Genomic DNA, 17,500 nt, shown 5'->3' on the forward strand with positions numbered 1-17,500 from the left:
TGAAATTTGCTCGTCGCTTCTTCTCCGTAACCAGACCGATCCATTTCTCGACCGTATTGTAACTTGTGATTAAAAGTGGATTCTGTACAATAATAAAAGAACGTTCTTCGCAGTGGCTGGGCCAAAATGAGGAACCGAAAACCTTCCCTAAACCCAAACTCTTCAAAAAGAAGTTTATGGCAACAGTTTTGGTGGTGTGCTGCAGGACTCATCCACTATAACTTCTTAATACCCGGAAAATCATTACTTCAAAAACATATCGCCATGAAATTGCCAAAATGAACGAAAAAATGGTACAACTCCTTCGTCCCAGGCTGGTCAACAGAAGAGAGTCCATCATTCTTCATGACAATATTCGACCACGCATTTCACTAATGACAATCTAGAAGATGAAGAAACTTGGCTACGAAGTTCTTCACCACCCAGCTTATTTCCCAGACCTTTCTCCTACCGACGACTACTTTATTTTTTAAGCACCTTGATGGTTTCCTGCGAGAGAAAAAGTTGACAAATCAAACCGATGCGTTCAAAGAGTTCATCAGAGATCCAGAAGTCCAGATTTTTATGTCACCGGAATAAACAAACTTGTAACTCGTTGGCAAAAATGTGTTGATTGTAATGGTCTTTACTTTGAGGAATAAAATTTCCGCATTGTTGGAGTATATTGTGATGAATTTCATGTTTCAAAACGTTGCTTACTTTTTATTCAGCCCGATATATACTGCTTTAGTGGGAAAAGTCGGTCTTTCTTAGCAAAATGCAGTCAAAACGGTTGACAATGAAATGTTACTTGTATATTATTCGGAGTGCATAATTTTTTGGTGAAAAAGTGCAATTTAAAATTTGCTGAAATTCTCAAGTAAAAAACAAATTATTATGTACTTTGTAAATTCTTCTCCACAACCCTTTAAATATGCTGTATTTTCAGAGCAAGAATAAATAAATGAAGAAGAGGGTGACAGAAAATGGAAGAGCAGCAAGAAAGGAAGTGTGTCTGTGAGTGTGTGAGTGTGCGTGTGCGCGCGCCTGTGCACATGGGTTAGATTAAACACATGCAGACACATAAGTAAATATTTCGACATGCGTGACCATGATTCCATTCCATTTCCATTTGAGTATAAAATATGTTTATTTTCTCTTTGCCTACTAACCTAGAAATTCTTGAAATATTTTCTCGTTTTCATGAAAAAATTAATGCTATAATGCTCATTTCGTAAGTTTCTCTTTAAATGACATGATGCTATTTTTCAAAGACTGCTGTTGAGATTTTAGTACTATTTGCAGAGTGATTTAACAGCCCAGTCGCTTCTTAACTAAATGAGATATTTCGTTTCACTTTACTTATTGTATAAATAGTATTGTTTTTATCTCACAATCAGTTTGAAATCGCACTTTAGAACAAGAACAATTGTCAATATCGTCTCTCACTAACGCGCGTTACTAGAAACATATATGCATGACATTAATGATTTTGCGTGTACGGAGCGTACGTGCGTGCGTGTGAGTGTGTGTGTATGTGTGTGTATGGTATACGTATGTATGCATGATTTTCTTTGAGTCTTATTTAAGTTCTTGAGAGAGTTCGAGTCCGTCACTATTAAAGCGAAAAGAGATTTTGAGCTAAGAGAGTTCCCGGTGTTTGTAAATATTCGGTTGAGTTGGTGCGTAAGTCGAACTGTCGATGTATATACGCAAGGGTACGCATCTATTCACGCAAGAATCTCAGATGGAGAATTTTTGGAATGTCTTACAAATCTTCACTGTGCCACTAATAAACTGGATTTGGAGAGTTCGCGTTTCGTTTGCCCTTTCTCCTAAAACAGACAATTTCTAGGCTTTTGTGCAAATTTGTTGGTACATAATTTGTTGGTACATAACCTAATGCACCTACGATGATAGGTACTTGTCTGTCTGTCTGTCTGTCTGTCTGTCTGTATGTATGTATGTATGAATGTATGTATGTATGTATGTATGTATGTATGTGTGTATGTATGTATGTATGTATGCATGTATGTATGTGTGTATGTATGTATGTATGTATGTATGTTTGTATGTATGTATGTATGTATGTAGGTATGTATATATGCATATGTATGTATGTATGTATGTATGTATGTATGTATGTATGAATGCATGTATGTATGTATGAATGTATGTATGTATGTATGTATGTATGCATGTATGAATGTATGTATGTATGTATGAATGTATGTATGTATGTATGTATGTATGTATGTATGCATGTATGAATGTATGTATGTATGTATGTATGAATGTATGTATGTATGTATGTATGTATGCATGTATGAATGTATGTATGTATGTATGTATGTATGAATGTATGTATGTATGTATGTATGCATGTATGAATGTATGTATGTATGTATGAATTTATGTATGTATGTATGTGTGTATGTATGTATGTATGTATGTATGTAAGTATGTATATATGCATATGTATGTATGTATGTATGTATGTATGTATGTATGTATGAATGCATGTATGTATGAATGTATGTATGTATGCATGTATGAATGTATGTATGTATGTATGTATGTATGCATGTATGAATGTATGTATGTATGTATGTATGTATGTATGTATGTATGTATGTATGTATGTATGTATGCATGTAGGTATATGCCAAAGCCTTGAATGATGACATCAGAATGTAGAACACGTGTTTCTGCCTCTTTATACTTCGTACTTCGCTGCAACATATCCCCAACTCACTCGTCGTTCAAACCCACAAAGAACGACTCGTCTTATATGTAATTAATAATACTAAATTTATCAGCGAAGGCAAAATTTTGTCAAAGCTGATCACAGAGCAGCTGGATGTGTCTTGACACCCATTGCCTATGATTCTTTTTCCAAGAAACGATAGCGCAGTAAATGTATATCTACGTTTGAGAGTGAACAAACATGTTAAACATAAATGGAAGGAGTTTTATTTTAATCATTCCTGATTCCTGTACTAGTTTAAAATTAATTAAAAACGAAATATTCGTGAACGGCAACTATCTTTTAATTACATCTCTTCGAATAACGACCTATGCGACTTACGACCATCCTCACTAACGACCACAAAAAATGAAAATAAAGAAATAAATTAATAAAAATCGATTGTTGAATGCAGGGCAGCTGCGCGTTCGATAACTATGGCAGCATCTGGCAATGCAGGCCTCCCTCAGACCCAGGCATCAACTGCCTGCCATTATCTCTCACTCAGTCGCTTTCAAGCATCAGTTGCATGAAGGAAAATAAGTGTTAAAAAATATAAATCCGACGTATGACCAGATCGACTTACGACCTGTCAGCCGGAACGGAACTTGGTCGTAAGTCGAGGAGCAAGTGTACAAGACAAATATCTTTCAAGTACAAGAGATTATTCTCGATAGGATTTTCTGAGCTTGTACTTTATTCTGATCTCGTTAACAAAGTACAAACTTTACTGAATATTAAGCGAAATATTGGTATGAGTCTATATCAGAAACTAAATATGATTTCTATATAATAATATTCTTACAAAAGATAAACAAACATTTATCAGATTTCTCTACGTGAATTTATAATAATAGATATTCTTCCTACAATCGCCCTAATATATATCATTTTCATCAGTTTCCACTTTTCTTTGTCAAAAATATATATATACCAATCACAACATTGTCAGTTTTATAATTGGCTTCTGCTTGCTCTAAGTCATTTGAATATATCTATCTGTGTTTTTCTGAAGTTTTTTTTTTTTTGCTTCCTATTTGGCGGATGATAGGTGGGTGTAATAATAAATGTTATACATCTACGCTACTTATGAGAGTTGAGCGCTGTTTAATACGAACAGTTTCCAAATATTAAAGTGCGATTCCAGTACCTCATTCATCATCTCAATGACAACAACTGTAGCTGTACTGTATCAACAGAGGCATAGCTATGGTGTTTACGACATCAGTTTGGTTTTTGTCTTTCAATGCCCAACTGAGAATAATTTTCCCTACAGGGGGCGTATTTAAACTATTTTTGTTGTATTTTGAGTGTTTTACACTTTTTCTTCTGCTTTCGTTATTTTCATTATTTTTCCTCTGCGTTTCTTTTGTTGGCCAATTTCCAGACTTTTCCCCCTGGTATTTATTTACTTTATGCTATTTCATCTAACTCAATAACGCTTTTTAATTTTTTATTTGTTTTCGTTTTCGTAAGTCCTTTAAGATTGTTTGTCATTTTAATAATAATCTTACACACCCACAGAAACACATTTACACGCACGTACTCGCGCGCACACAAGCACACACACACACATATATACGGTAATGTACAAATGAATACATATAAGTACACATGTATATCTATGTGTGTATTTACATATATATATATATATATATATACGCATATATATATATATATATATATATATACATATATATCTGTATGTATACATATATGTGTATTATATATATATATATATATGTACTATCCATGTATATATATTTATATGTGTATTAAATATATACATATATATATGTACATATAAGAGAGACGGGCTGACAGGCGGTCAGACGCAGACGCAGATAGATAGATAGATAGATAGATAGATAGATAGATAGATAGATAGATAGATAGATAGATAGATAGATAGATAGATAGATAGATAGATAGATAGACAAATAGCTAGATAACTTATTCAATATCTTGGAATGGACTCATTTCTTGATTTCAGTTCACCTGTAGCAGAAAGGTATGTACTGAAAAACGCATTAAGTAGGGAGCAGAATAAAGGATAGGACCAAAAAAAAAAACGGAAGAATTGGAAAATAATTTTGAAAGCCAAAAAAAGAAATAAAATAAAATGCTTGAAGTATAATATCAAAAAGCAACTGCAAAAAATAAAACCCCGCAAAAGCCTCAAATGTTGGCAGATTCATATAAGAATGAATTCGTACGCCGAGTTCCTTGTTTTTTCATCAAGTCTTCGAGATGTCTCGACAGCATCTCTATCATTTTTTGTTTGTCTATTTGTCTTTTGTTTTGTGTGTTTATTTATTTGTATATATATCTATGTTTGTGTATTTTTGTGTTTTTTCCACATTTTTTTGTTCTTTCTTTTCTTTACCCCCATTTCTTAAATTTTTTTTCTCCTTCTTTCTATTTTTCCTTCTTTTATAGCCTCCTCTCTCGGCTATGAGTGTGTGAGTATTACAAACATGTACACAACACCCGCCCCACCGTACAATACACCTCCACATACGAATATATACACACACATACACATATGTATATATATACATAAAAATATATGTATATATATATACACATATATATGTATGTATATATCTACGTAAACATATACACTTGTGTATTCATGTGTGTTTATTGCTAATATATAAATGCATATATATATATATATATATATATATATAGATAGATAGATAGATAGATAGACAGATAGATAGATAGATAGATAGATAGATAGATAGATAGATAGATGATAGATAGATAGATAGATAGATAGATAGATAGATAGATAGATATGCTTATATGTAAATAGAGAGATATTTTTGTACGTATACACGACTACCTTTATCCTTTTTGTTCTTTTCTGTATCCATTTACCTATCTTAGATGCCTACGTGATTATATATTTGCCTGTCTATATACCTACGAGGCTTTCTAACTATGAAGCCATCAGCTGATCTATTTACCTCTCTCTCTCTCTCTCTCTCTCTCTCTATATATATATATATATATATATATATAATCATTACAGATATAGGGTGAAAGATAATTAATTTAATAAAATCAACAAATTTCACCTAGTAGTTTTTCGGTATGGAAAACGACCATATTCGGTAAAAACTTATACAAAAAGTTTTTTTTTATATATAATTATAACAATAAGGGTTTTGCAACAAGTTGCTTGACCACATACCGAAAATTTTAGAAATAGCAGCCAAAGGACTACTATTTCCTTTTTCTACAAAAATATGTCTCCACAGACAACAATATTTGTAACCTACACTTGGCAAAAAAAGAAGAAAAATAATGAAATCAAACAGTCTTCGATTAATTATGGACGCGTTTCTGGATTAGAATCATAAGATTCATTTCCGTTATCAATATAATATTTCGATAAATAATTCTGAAGATGCTAGGAACTTATCCCTTATATTTCCGACCAATCGTCATCGGCACATATATAAGCTAAACAGCATATCCACATTTATATAGACGAGTGAATTCGTACTTCCCTCCAAATTTTTCTACCATGTGAATCACTAAATAGTACTGCCGAAAAAAGATTCGTAGTTTTGTTGTAGGGGGGTGAAATAATCATTACAGATTTAGGGTGAAAGATAATTAATTTAATAAAATCAACAAATTTCACCTAGTAGTTTTTCGGTATGGAAAAGGACCATACTCGGTAAAAACTATATATATATCTATATAGTTAAACAAAACATGCAAACACAAAGAGAAAACACAACAACGCGAGGACGTGGAACAAATATAGTATTAGTGGACGCTCAGGAAGGAAGGAAAGAAGGAGGGTTTAACGTTTTGAGCGGAGCTCTTCGTCTGAAACATAGGAAAAGGAAAGATCCAAAGAAGGGAAGACGGAAGAAAAAAGATCGCCAACGGTACACACGCGGTCATATTTTGAAATGTATATATATATATATGAATGTATGTATGTACGTATGTATGTATGTATGTATGTATGTATGTATGTATGCATGCATGTATGTATATATGTATGTATGTATATTTTTGTCTATCCATCTATTATATTGTGTATGCAGAGGTGCATACATTCACACACGCTCGTACGTGTGTGTATGTGTATTTATACAAAGTTAGATATATAGATATAGGATAAGTTTTTGCATACCTATATTTCTTCGTATTCTTTTATTCCTTTCCTTGACTGTGCCCATGCATAGTACTTATTCTATCAACATCTTTGGCCGGACCGCTAGGTTACGGGAACCTAACCATACCAGCATCGCTTTTCAAGCGATGGTGTGGGAGGACAAACACAGGAACACACGCACTAGTATATACAAATATATATGTATATATATATATATATATATATATACGACGGGCTTCTTCAAGTTTCCTTTTACCAAATCCACTCACCAGGCATTTTCGGCCTGAGGCTATAGTAGAAGACACTTGCCCAAAGTGCCACGCAGTGGGACTGAACCCGGAACCATGTGGTTGGGAAGCAAGCTACTTACCACACATCCACTCTTACGCCTATAATTTCCAGCACCACCACCATCGCTATGAAGAAACTAATACCCTTTTTATCTGATAATCCGCTGCCAGTTTTGTACTAAAAATACTATTTTCCGTACAGATTGGTGGATAATGTACCAACAGTGCGCCGAACAAAATCTTCCTTCGCATTCAGTTAAAATACGCAAAAATGCACAGTTTGGTTTTATATTTAACTGATTTACAGCATATATGTACCAGTTATGCTCTGGAATTGATATCAACAGGTACCTCGCCCCTCAACGTTCTAAGTTTTAAATATATCATTAGTAGATTTTGTCAACTCAGCCCAATATCGATAAAATAAGTAGCAATAACGTAATTGGACTGAATCTGTCCACTTCCCTTTTTCTATAAATTCGAAACCATATAGGTACTGTCAGCCAGAACTGGCAAGTGAATATGACGTGGTAACATCCATCGTGTTTTACCAAATGGGTTTTAGATACATATGTGGCTGCGAACAGCCACAGGCTCACTCTCAACCCTTTCGACTTTGACTCAGCAGATTATCTAGGAAGTAGAGAGAGCTGTGTCAGCAACCCCTTCGTACTCATTAGATCTGATTAGGTGAGATCAACGTGAAATGAAATACCTTACTTGAGGACACAAAGTGCCGCCCAATCCAGGGTGTGAACCTACGTCCATATGATCATAAGCCAAACACCCCTAACCGCGAAGCCACGTTCTTTCACATTGTAATTATATGACTATGCTAAGATATTAATAGCTATAGTCTGTACATCATAGTTCATGTCGATATATTACCCACGCATTCTCACGTGTTACCTGCAACACTACGCACAACGGTACATAGGTTCGATGGTAAGTGCGTAAACCACGGACACTAGACAGTGTTGGAATGTCGAAAGCTTAACGAGTGATGGAATTGATGCATAGCTTGGTTTAACAACACCGCATAACACGTGCAGCTGTCAGAATTCTTTACGCTTGAAATATTCTTACAAGGTCTCTGGTCTGATATACTCGAGAACTGTTCTGTTTCTCTCACCGGTGATCGCACCCTTACAAAAGAATCTCACCCTCTGCCTCTCACCACAAAATTGTGCACAATAAAGTACTTTAAAAAAAATTGAAAATACAAAGCCTACTGACGCCTTCTCACTAATACTGCATGGTTCTACAGCGATGTTCTCCAGACTGCAATAATGTCTATTAATGATTTTAGCATTCATTGCGCGAATTCCTAAAAGCGAAGTGAACCGAAGCATGGCATGTGTCGTTAATCGAAATCAGTATTTGAAGTCAATTATATAGAACACCCACTGATTCAAGCTAATTATATAGATCGCTCACTGATTAGAGTTAATTATTCCACAATAGTTATCTCTTTATTCTTACATTGCCGAAACAAGTGAAATTTAAATGACTTCGCCATAGACAAAACGGAATGACACTATATAAACAAGTTACCTCAAAGCCGCTAGACAGGCATCGAAACTAGATTATCAGTAGATAATCTAGTTTCTCTCTCCCTCACCCTTCCACCCCTCTCTCTCTCTCTTTGTTTCTTTCTGAAGCGATATATCACTCTGGCACTCAACTCCGGGTGCAAGGGGCTTTATAGCTGATAAAGTTATAAAAAGAAAGAAGCTTACACGAGCCCTGTTCCTGTGGCTCTATGTGGGATTGAACACCAAGTCTCGCGTTTCAAGAGTAGAATTCCTAATACATTCATACCCATGTCTCCATACATGCATAAAATATGTCTGATAATTTACCTATTTGTGTTTTGTAAAGGGCGGCGAGCTGGCAGAAACGTTAGCACGCCGGGTGAAATGCTTTGCAGTATTTCGTCTGCCGTTACGTTGTGAGTTCAAATTACGCCGAGGTCGACTTTGCCTTTCATCCTTTCGGGGTCGATTAAATAAGTACCAGTTACGCACTGGGGGTCGATATAATCGACTTAATACCTATATCTGTCCTTGTTTGTCCCCTCTATGTGTAGCCCCTTGTGGGTAATAAAGAAATAGGTATTTCGTCTGTCGTTACGTTGTGAGTTCAAATTCCGCCGAGGTCAACTTTGCCTTTCATCCTTTCGGGGTCGGTTAAATAAGTACCAGTTACGCACTGGGGTCGATATAATTGACTTAATCCGTTTGTCTGTCCTTGTTTGTCTTCTCTGTGTTTACCCCATTGTGGGTAGTAAAGAAATAAGAAACGTTAGCCGCCGGGTGAAATGCTTAGCGATATTTCGTCTGCCGTTACGTTGTGAGTTCAAATTCTGCGGAGGTCAACTTTGCCTTTCATTCTTTCGGGGTCGATAAGTTAAGTACCAGTTACGCACTGGGGTCGATATAATCGACTTAATCCGTTTGTCTGTCCTTCCTTGCCCCCTCTATGTTTAGCCCCTTGTGGGTAGTAAAGAAATATATTTGTTTTGTAATGCCAGTCTGCTATAGAAATCTACAACTTGGGTAAAGCGTACGTGTGTGTGTGTGTGCACGTGTGCGTCCGTGAGCAACATAATTGGATATAAATGTCTCTAAATAACGTTGCAATTACCTGAAAAGAGGATAATCAGGGGGAGCAAGGTCAAGGGGGTAAGGAGGATGTGCCAGATCTGTCATATCTAGTACCATAATCTTTTTCTCCGTTACTTGATTAATATGTGGTCTTGCACAATTGAGTAAAAGCAACAATCCTTTACGGTTGATCAATAATTTGCGCTTTACTTCACAATTTTGTGCAATGCTTCCAATTTGACGGTAATACTTCCTCTCATTAACCTTTTCGCTTTGGTTTAACTCTTCGTGGTAGATAACGCATTTCAAATCGCATCAGACACAGGGCTTAACTTTCTCCGAGGGTACTTCTGGTTTGGTGAGGGTTTATCCTGTTTTGATGAGTGCTATCCATTGACATCAGTTGTGAGGATTTTACCCAGGAAAGGATCGTTAGCAAATCTAATCCTCAATGATGTGCAGAGGGCAACCCTTTCATTGATATCCAACGACCAAGTTCAGAAAATTTTCCTACTTCATGATTGTTTTTTTTTTTTTTCCTATGATCGAAATGTGACTTGAACTTAACTATTTTGCGAATTCGTGTGTAGTAACTTGGAATTTTGGGGATTTTTCACTAGTTTTTTCAAACAGTCAATAACTAACAGAATTTCGGCGTCCAAATTTAAGGCGGCGAGCTGGCAGAAACGTTAGCACGCCGGGCGAAATGCGTAGCCGTATTTCGTCTGCCGTTACGTTGTGAGTTCAAATTCCGCCGAGGTCGACTTTGCCTTTCATTCTCTCGGGGTCGATAAATTAAGTAGCAGGTACGCACTGGGGTCGCTGTAATCGACTTAATCCGTGTGTCTGTCCTTGTTTGTCCTCTCTGTGTTTAGCCCCTTGTAGGTAGTAGAGAAATAGAAATAGGTGTTTTGTCTGCCGCTACGTTCTGACTTCAAATTCCGCCGTGGTCGACTTTGCCTTTCATTCTTTCGGGGTCGATTAAATACGTACCAGTTACACACTGGGGTCGATATAATCAACTTAATCCCTTTGTCTGTACTTGTTTGTCCTCTCTATGTTTAGCCCCTTGTGAGCAATAAAGAAATAAGAATTTGGGCGTCCAGATTGAGGGAAATCTACGAGAGAAAAGGGGTCCCACGTAACTGGCCAAACCATCGGTGATATGTTTCGAAACTTACAGCTTTATTTTCAATGATAGGACAAATATTTCTCGATGCTTCAATTACAGAGAACCCCCCTTTGAATTCATATAGCATGCGGTATCTACTATGGTTCTCATTGAAACTTATTTTTGAAAGGCAAAATCGATACGAATTTAACAACAATGGTATAGAGTAAGCTCCAAATTAAGAAAATGAAACAAAAATAATAATGTGATCGAATGGAAAATGCGACATATATATATATATATATGTATATATATATATATATATATATATATATATATATATATATATAATATATGTGTGTATGTTGTGTGTGTGTGTGTGTGTGTATGTGTATATATATATGTATGCATATATTTGTATATTATTTACATTATTATATGATCGAACGCCATGCATCCTTTTCCAAGTAAGTTTTCTTCTTAATAATTACGATGCGCACTCTTATTCTATCTCTTTTCTGCCTATCTCTCTCTCTCTCTCTCTCTCCTTTCTATTCCATCGTAACTGCCTCCACTGGTTCGTTCACTCGTCTGTATTCCAACGGGGTGGTAAAGACACTTTTGAACTGGTCATTCATTACCTCACTGATCCTGGCTGGACTATCTGTGAGGGAGCCATCCTTTTGGAAGAGGGGTCCTATCTTGCAGAGTACTGATGCTGTTTCATTGGCGGAATGAAAGAAGGCCTTTGTGTTTGACTTAATGCCTTTATAACCCAGGATTCTTTATTTGCCCTTTCCCTCGTTTAGGATTGTTGCAGGCTTTTTTCAATCTCCATCAGTGTTGTTTTTAGGCGGGACCTTTCGCTCCTTTTCAGATGTAGTTAGAGTCGATTTTCAACCTTCGTCCGTCATCTCATGAGGATCTTCCTCTCCCTTGGAATCTTGTTGCTATTTGTTGTGGCCTTGTGCTCTGGAACATATTTCAGGCTTATGGCTTGCACAACAGACATAAAATATTCTAGTTTCATGTCAAAGTCTGTTCTCATTTCTCATTCTTTGAACGTTTTTTTTATGTCCTATACCCATATAGGCATTTATATATGCATATAGATGTTGGTAATACATATATGTATATATGCATATATTTATATATATATATATATATATATATATATATATATATATATATATGTATATATATTGTATATATATAAATATATTAAATAAATAAATAAATATATATATATAATATATATATATATATATATATATATATATATATATATAGTTAATCCCAACAAGAAAGTACAAACAACACAACAACGCGAGGACGTGGAATAAATATAGTATTATTGGACGCTCAGGAAAGAAGGAAAGAAGGAGGGTTTAACGTTTATGTATATATAATTGTAATAATAAGGGCACTGAGGAATAGCACCACGTGCTAGAAATAGATGCGAAATGGTTCTAAGAACTACAGTTACTTGGCTACATTAGCACGGACTGAAAGCGAGGAAAGTGAATAAATAAGATTTCTTAAAAGAGGTTTAAGAATAGATCGTTTTCTGGTTTAGAGATGTAAATTCGCCTATATCCAACCTTGACCTATTGTATATAATTATAAACATTTATACATATATATCAATACGAATATCGCTTATCCATAATCGTATATACAAATGTTCACATTTATATACGAGCTAAATCTAATTTATCCACCTCAACACCTGCATATACGAACATAATACCGCAGAGAATATTCTGGTCAGAGCAATTTGTACTTATTCCTTTAATAATGAAAGGTAAAATCTTTATAATATTTTAGCATGTAGCCAGTATGTAATGCAATATAGACGTAATAATTGATATAGAATATTCACTGCAGTATCATTTTCGGTCATATATGCAGGTGTTGAGGTGAATAAATTAAGTTTAGCTCGTATATAAATGCGAACACATGTATATATGATTATGGATACGCAATATTCCTATTGGTATGTGTAAATGTATATAATTATGTACAATTTGTCAAACTATACTGATGAAGGTAGGTTTTACATCTCTAAACCAGAAATCGATCTATTCTTAAACCTCTTTTAGGAAATCTTATTTATTCTCTTTCCTTGCTTTCAGTCCTTGCTAACGAAGCATGTAACTCTAGTGCTTAGAATCATTTGGCGTCTATTTCTAGCATGTGGCGCTAATCATTAGTGCCCTTATTATAATAGTCATATTTATATAATTATATATACTTGTATTAATTATTACCTATATGGTTCATTACATACTGGTTACATTTTAAAATCTTATAAAGATTTTATCCATGATTAATATATATATATATATATATATATATATATATATATATATATATATATATATATATATCTTATAATTATTGGTTATTCTATAGCCAATACCCTGATTTATCCACTTATAATCCACTTGTTACAGGAAAATTGAACTGAAAGCGGGCAACTAACCTTTAGAAAATTTAAATTTCGTTATCTCTATATTGAATCAATTTCGGAATTAATCCCTATAAAGGGTACATTCTTCTTCAGTAGAGCTTACGAGAGAATATAGATAAAATACTCACATGTGATTATGGAAAAAGCAGAAGCTAAAAACACAAATACATTTAAGTACATCATTTGTATCTAAAAATAAAAATTCCTTGGTTAGTCTCAGAACAACGTGTTGACCTATCGCCGCTACATATTGTAATGTTTACCGGTCCCCTTGTATATATATATATATATATACATACAGACCTCGTCTGTACCACTGGCGATTTTTTTTTACTCTGTCTTCCCTTCTCGGGATCTTTCCTTCTCCTATGTCTCCGACGAAGACTTCCGCTCGAAACGTCAAACCCTCCTTCTTCCCTTCTTTCCTGAGCGTCCAATAATACTTTCTTTGTTCCACGTACTTGCGTTGTTGTTTTTTTTTTTTTTTTCTTGTTTGGATTAACTTTATATATATATATCTATATATATATATATTATATATATATATATATATATATATAACTTAGATATGATTCGACCAAAGATTGGTCCAGGCCTTGTCTAACTTAACAGCACCACCTGATAGGATTAGCTAAATCCTTTTCAAATCAGGTTTTGTGGTACCATAGTCCATTGGAGTCGGGAATTCTTGTTGAGTGAGTTGTATCCAGGTTTCGATGGCTAATCTGGTATTCCTTGAAACAATTTGTCCACATTCCGTTGGAGTCGGTAGAAACCTACTTCAATGGATTAGGTATTTCCTAACAAACACGACCCACCATGTTGTGGTCGATGGCATCCACTCAAGACCAGCAAAATTCATCAGCGGTGTCCCGCAGAGTACTGTGCTGGGTCCACTTCCTTTTAGTGTCTATATCAATGACATTGCAGATTCCCTTGAACCCAGTGGGCACAAAAAAATCAATATGCAGTTGGACGAAGAAATATTTGAGCTCATCCACTTTGGGAAAGAGGGTACGCTCAAACAACCACATACACTACCGTCGGGAGAACTACCTGAACCGTCGGATATCAGAAACTTAGGTTTAATTGTCGACAGCAACCTTAGCTGGTGTGAGTACATCAACAAAAATGTCGATGTTGCCCACAGAATGTGCTCATGGATTCTCAGAACTCCCCAATCTAGGGATCATGAAACCATCATCCTTCACTTCTTCACATTCGCTAGGCCCCACCTCGAATACTGCTACCCATTGTAGTCTTTCTACAAAGAAAAGCAAGACATAATGAGGATCGAAGCACCACAAAGTTTAACCACAAAAAATTAATGGCGTGATGGGACTTAATTATTGTGCTCGACTTAAACAGCTGAAGCTCGATTCTCTGCAACGCAACCGTGAGCGATACATTATTTGCACCATGTGGAAAATATTCCACCAATATTATCCAAATGATATTGGCATTATGTTTACAATTCACCCAAGACTAGGCCCCGTGCAATGCGTCCCCTACAAAGGTCGAGATCACATCACATAAGAAGATTGCGACACAATTTCTTCACTGCAAATTGTCCTGCACGTTTCAATGTTATGCCAAAAGAAATTAAAGTAGAAAAACATCCACAACTTTCAAACGGTACCTGGGCAAATTCCTCCAAGAAATACCGATAAACACTCTACACCTGGATACGTCTCAACCAACAACAACTCTCTGCTTGAGTGGTCCATGGTGTCCCAAATCATGGCCTGTGCCGATAATGGCCGAAACCAATCTAAATTATCTAAGTTATATATATAGATATACATATACATACATATATATATAATATATATATATATATCTATATATATATATATATATATATATATATATTATATATATATATATATATATATATATGTATGTATGTATGATTGTATGTATGTATGTATGTATGATTGTATGTATGTATGTATGTATGTATGTATGCATATATATATATGCGTAGATGTGAGCACACACGCACACACGTGCACATACACATATATGTGTGTATGTGTATATATAAGCAATGCAAAGAGGGAAGCCAGTGTTGAGTGGGGTGGCTACAGGACGTTTGAATTTTCAGGAATCTGTATTGCAATACGTATGAAAACTGGAGCCTACAAGACTCAACCGACCAATCCTGGTATCTGTCTATATCAGTGTGTGGTCTGTGGCAAATATTTCTCTTTCAGAATAAACCGTCGCGACCCAAGCAAAGTCTATGAGTAATCTTCCTCTGTTTTCATTCTTTCTTTCTATCATTCTTTCTTTCTTTTTCTTTCTTGTAATTTCTTTCTTTTTCTATATCTTTATTTGTAGCGGCTTAGGTCATCTACACATCAAGGTAGGAACTTTCACCCACGCATACACACGCACACATATGTCCACACACACGCACACACACATACAAATATACATATATATACGTATACATACATTATATAAATATGAATATAAACGTAAATGTATATATTTATATATACACTAGCAGTATCGCCCGGCGTTGCTCGGGTTTGTAAGGGAAATAACTATATAAGCATTTTTAGAGAGTTATAGCCAAAAAATAGCAAAAAATGCATTAAAAATGGAAAAAATATGATGGTAAATTTTTTTTTAAATCGTTGACTCATCGTAGACATTTTTAGAGAGTTACTTCCCTTATATAATAGCGAAAAAATGCATTAAAATGGAAAAAAAACGATGGTAAATTTTTTTTTAAATCGTAGACTCATGTAGACGCTTTCTTAGCCATTTCTGTTTTGGTGTCTTGAAGCCATGAAGTCGTTGTTCTAAAAAACACTGGTCTCCTTGACAACGCATTACGACGTTGATTTCCTTACACTCCCTTCCCCACAGGTGCAGGTGTGAGCGTGGACGCCAACTCCGCCGCCATCGACACACAAAATTATGCATTAAAATGGAATAAAAAATGATGTTAAATTATTTTTAAAATCGTAGACTCATCGTAGACGCGCGCTAATATTCAGACGGGCTCGATATGAATCACGACTATAAGCTACCCGAATTTGGTTAAACTGTACCGCAAAATGTGGGAGTAGTTAGGAATCTAAATCGAAGGGGACAGACACTCACAACTATACAGTTTTATATATATATAGATATACATAGCGCAGTAGTGGTGAGATATGACAGCAAAGAAAAGCATACATTCACTCTCTGCATGCAATTAGACTCGGAAAGTTCGTGAGGAACCCATTGACCCAATTTGCTGACTTTTCCGATAGCACACAGGTGTCAATGAATGGTTGAATGACCAAATCCAAGCTTCTCTGCTAGTTCCTCAACAGTTACGATGATATTTTGTTCCACCAGGGTTTTCAGGATGTCCTTGTCGAGTTCTACAGATCTTTCAGGATGAGGCTTTTTTTCTAGGCTGTAGTTTATGGCTCGGGATTTCTGGAACCACCATTGACACTGCCTTACGCTTATTGTCCAATCCCCATATACTGCATTAATATTTCTTGTACTTTGCACACATTTATATTCTGTTATTCTTTTATATCTTTCAGCCTTGAGGTTGTGGCCATGCTGGATCATGTGTGTGTGTCTGTGTGTGTGTGTGTGTGTGTGTGTCTATCTGTCTGTCTGTATGTATGTATATATGTATATGTATGTGTGTGAACAATAATATTTTCAACAGATGTGTTGCAAATGTATCTGATTGTTCTCAAGCTTCAATACTGTGTGTGTGTGTATGTGTGTGTGTGTATGTATGTATGTATATGTATGTATGTATGTATATGTATGTATGTATGTATGTGTGTATGTATGTATGTGTGTGTGTATGTATGTGTGTGTGTATGTGTGTGTGTGTGTATGTATGTATGTATGTATGTATATATGTATGAGTGTATGTTTACTTTATTACTAATTACTCTCTTCCAAGAACATTTTCACTCACTCTTAGCTCTTAGCTTCCCATACATTTTACTCATGTATCTATCAGCGTCATAGACAGAATACTTTCACTTTAGTCTTCCTCAAATCACTCTGTCGCTATTTACTTTCATTTTATTCGTTGCACACTGTGTGTGTGCGTTTGCGTGTGGTGTAAACCAGACTAAGAAAAGCATTTGACACACACACCAGAATGTGAGTTTTCTGTA

At 35.4% G+C, this 17,500-nt stretch overlaps 1 long non-coding RNA gene across 1 annotated transcript in view; it reads left to right on the plus strand.

The window, feature by feature from the left end:
* Nucleotides 1-11,784: 11,784 nt before the first annotated feature.
* The window catches only part of LOC118765000, a 15,972-nt gene continuing 10,256 nt past the window's right edge, over nucleotides 11,785-17,500 (plus strand). Inside the window, exons 1-2 of the long non-coding RNA XR_005000845.1 lie at nucleotides 11,785-11,916; nucleotides 15,534-15,539. This is a non-coding gene — a long non-coding RNA (uncharacterized LOC118765000). The remainder of the gene's footprint in view (nucleotides 11,917-15,533; nucleotides 15,540-17,500) is intronic.

This window comes from Octopus sinensis, linkage group LG10 (genome assembly GCF_006345805.1).
Source record: "Octopus sinensis linkage group LG10, ASM634580v1, whole genome shotgun sequence".
In the NCBI taxonomy this organism is placed as follows: domain Eukaryota; kingdom Metazoa; phylum Mollusca; class Cephalopoda; order Octopoda; family Octopodidae; genus Octopus; species Octopus sinensis.